Below are 609 nucleotides of genomic sequence, written 5' to 3'. Positions count from 1 at the left end.
CAGCACCGCCGGCCGTGCCTTCAGTCGCGCTGGCCAGGCAAGGTTGGACAGTCTTGTCCTTAAAACCCTGTCGAGGCTGTGCGTTCATGCCGGGGGATGGCCGTGCCCAGGCCCAAGCAGGAGCGTGTGTGAGAGGAGGGTGTGTGGGGCGCAGGGGAAGCCTGTCCCTGGCAGTCCTAGTGCCTCAGCCCTGGTTGTTGCCCCTCATCTCCTGATTTACTCTGGGATATACATAAATAGGTTGTGTATTGCCAAACCAACCAGTAAGCAGTAATCTCCTATTTTCACATCTCCCCCCCTCCCTGCACCCTGTCAGTGTCCTTTCCAGTCACCTCTTTGTTCGGTGACAACCACGACAAAGGATGTGTGTTTCAGGCAGGCGGCACCCAGGTAGTGATTTTTGAGCATCTCTTGCAAACTCTTCTTACCTGACCGGTGGAGCCTTTATTTTAAGCATAGCCACAATTTTCTGTGGCCATCCAGAAGAGAGCTCGCTCACGTATTCGGGTGTCACATGGACGGACAAACCCTGGCAGCTGAGGTTGGAGCCAGCCTGGGGCATGACATTCCCTGCACGGAGGGAGCTGTGTTACAGGTGTCGGCACGGGG

The sequence above is a fragment of the Eurypyga helias genome, unplaced genomic scaffold (assembly GCF_000690775.1).
Source record: "Eurypyga helias isolate BGI_N326 unplaced genomic scaffold, ASM69077v1 scaffold17160, whole genome shotgun sequence".
NCBI lineage: Eukaryota > Metazoa > Chordata > Aves > Eurypygiformes > Eurypygidae > Eurypyga > Eurypyga helias.
The sequence above is the reverse complement of the archived record's forward strand: the minus strand, read 5'-3'. Positions refer to the sequence as shown.